The sequence below is a fragment of the Triticum dicoccoides genome, chromosome 7B, assembly GCF_002162155.2.
Source record: "Triticum dicoccoides isolate Atlit2015 ecotype Zavitan chromosome 7B, WEW_v2.0, whole genome shotgun sequence".
Taxonomy (NCBI): domain Eukaryota; kingdom Viridiplantae; phylum Streptophyta; class Magnoliopsida; order Poales; family Poaceae; genus Triticum; species Triticum dicoccoides.
Window position 1 is genome coordinate 493,392,385 of NC_041393.1, and position 2,854 is coordinate 493,395,238.

The following is a 2,854-nucleotide window of genomic DNA, read 5'->3' on the forward strand; positions in this document are numbered from 1 at the left end:
TGTCCTCTGAATAAATGAAATGTGCACCCTGCTCTTAAAATTGCGTGCCAATTTAGCTATGTGAGGATGGTGAGATTGTGAAGTGCAGGTAGTGATGGATTTTTTCGTTCAGGCTGTGACTTGTGCCTGTTTGATTTTGCATCTGGTAGATACATGTGCACGGGTGAGCACACTTGTGCTTGCTTTTCATAGTTCATCTTTCCTTTCCTTTTGTAATTACTGTTTTGGCTTGATTAGGATTTTTTGTTTGCCTTGCTGACAAGGTTATATGATTAGTGAATCTTTTATCTACTACCACTATAAAAGAAAGGGAGGGGCAGATTCAAACAATTTTATCCGTTCATCTATAATATCTGATGGCCCATAATCTTCCCGTGTTTAACACAACAAGCCACGGGATTAGGCCACGCTAACGAAAGCGAATCCCACGACCCTCGCCACGCCGCTCCCGCAGCCTCGCCCCCGCGCCTCCCCAACCGCCTAGCCTCCGCCGCCTCCACGCCGCTCCCGCAGCCTCGCCCCCGCACCTCCCCAACCGCCCAGCCTCCGCCGCCTCTGCCGCACCACGCCTCCACCCGCTGCCCACCGCTCCTCCTCTGCTGCCAGATGGGCGCGAGCGCGGATCGCCGTCGCCGCTGCCCGCTCCTCTTCTACTGCTCCACGAGCGCGGATTTCAGTCGCCGCCATCCGCTCCTCTTCTACTGCCCCACGAGCGCGGATTTCAGTTGCCGCCATCTGCTCCTACTCTACTGCCCCATGGACGCGAGCATGGGCCGCCGTCGCCGCCTACCGCTCTCCTCTGCTGCCCCATGGACGCGGGCATGGGCCGCCGTCGCCGCCTACTGTTCTCCTCTGCTTGCCCACGGATGCCAGCGAGGGTCTCCGTGGCCGCCATCCACTTCACTTCTACCGCCCCACTAACACAAGCGCGGGCCGCCGTGGCCGCCTGCCACTCTCCTCTGCTGACCCACTGATGTGAGCACGGGCCGCCGCCGCCGCCACCCGCCGCTGCCACGTTGAAGAAGAGTCACCAAGCCGGCGAACTTTGATCAGGTATGAACTATATTAATCACTACCTATTAAGATTTTCTAACTCCATGATGTTTTAATTTTATTTTGAATTCTTAGAGCTAGGTCTGTTTGTTCAAAATTTGCAATACTTAAGGCAGCTGCAAGATAAGACTGTAACATGTGCTAATTTGTCAAGTACCGATAATTATTTGTGGTGTACTCACATTTGGTTTCTTACAGTATTGCATCATTGCCTGTTCAAGCATTAGCAAGTACAGTCAATGAGGAAAATCTACCGGATCTGAAGTACCAATTCGATACAATTGATGTTGATAAGTGGACCAATTACTGTATTGAAGAAATACAGCATGTAAGATTTAGAGTATTTCATATGAGAATGTTTTGCGCCGGTACTAGATGCGCTGATGATCTTTGTATGTTTCAGTGGCCCTTGTGAAGGATCTTCACACTAAAGGCTCCTCATGTTCTCAAGATTATTCAAGCAGTAAAGCTTTCAGATTGATTTCTTTTTGGTTTCCCTTGTGTTTCAGATAAAGCAACTGACTGTATGCTATATGGTTTCCCTTTTGTTTCAGAGCAAGCAATATACTGTATCTCTCAAGCAATTTACTCATACGTGTGATTGGAAAGACGACAACCATTTGTTCTACGACACTACTATCTGACAGGTACTCAATATTATACTAATCGTCAATGCTATAGAAGTGTTCATCCATGAATAATGAGACTGAAACGATTTTAGGTTATGAGACTTTGTCCTGATTTCAGAGATGTGCTAAATTCTGAAGTTTGTTGTATGAATCTACTATGTGACAAGTAGGATTTTTTACAATTACTTGAGTGTATTGGATTGGGTAAACTAATTAGCCCTGTGTATCAGTTTCTGGTGTGCGATTCTAATGTATGTTGTTTCTGTTATTGTCATTATCCTCGACAGATCATTCAAATGTTGGATTCATGGCCTACAATAGATGATTTGCGACTCCAATGTGTTTTTCTGCTATTTTTGTTAGGTTCTTAACTCATCAGGCCGGGCTACTGAGTATACATATTGTGTTCATCTCGCCTTCCTTCTTAGGAAAAATCATGTACTGAAGGTAAGCTATTCTTTATTTACATTTTATTTGTTTCTTCCTCCTACTTGTACAATTTGCTACGGAAATCTTCTGACTGCTTGCCTGAATTAGATCATATTTGCACCGTTGCCTGCATTTTGTATTGAGAACCATCTGCTTTAGGCATTTAGCTGTACAATACTGTGAAAGTAGGCAAGAACCACCTACAGCTCAAGTCTTGTATTGTTCGACAATGACAAGCTAGAGTAAAAGTGGAGCCAAGATCAATTGTTGAAAACCTTTTACTGACTATGAGCGAGGGAATGTAGAAAGTGGCACTGCACTATGAATATGCCCTTTGTTAGCTCTGATTTGGCATTTTTGTGTAACACTAGCTTATATAAGGATGTGGTGGCAAGTAGGATTATCTCAGTAGTTAGCTGTCAGCGCTACTATCTAAGAGATTGAGATTGCACTACTATCTCTACTGTCGACCGGTTTATGCGCTAACCTAGATTCTAATAAAATGCAAGAGCTTGCGTAATGCTCATTTGCTACTTCCAGTCAGTTTGTATTAACTCTCTTTCTCTCTCTCTCTCTCTCTCTCTCTCTCTCTCCCTCCCTCCCTCTCCCTCTCTCCCTCTCCCTCTCCCTCCCTCCCTCCCTCCCTCCCTCCCTCTCTCTCTCTCTCTTCCTGTGACAGCAATGTAGCAAAAATTCATTGCAAAATGGGCCACTCCCTCTTGATGCCCCCTCATGGTGCCAGG

General features: G+C 46.0%; 1 long non-coding RNA gene across 2 annotated transcripts; it reads left to right on the forward strand.

Moving 5' to 3' along the window:
• The first annotated feature begins 1,473 nt into the window (after positions 1 to 1,473).
• Positions 1,474 to 2,134, forward strand: LOC119336919. Of its 2 annotated transcripts, none has more exons than XR_005162908.1 (3): positions 1,474 to 1,516; positions 1,608 to 1,700; positions 2,046 to 2,134. It is a non-coding gene; the product is annotated as an uncharacterized LOC119336919 (long non-coding RNA). The 2 variants fall into 2 exon arrangements; XR_005162909.1 differs by lacking the exon at positions 2,046 to 2,134 and adding an exon at positions 1,970 to 2,032.
• Positions 2,135 to 2,854: the final 720 nt, after the last annotated feature.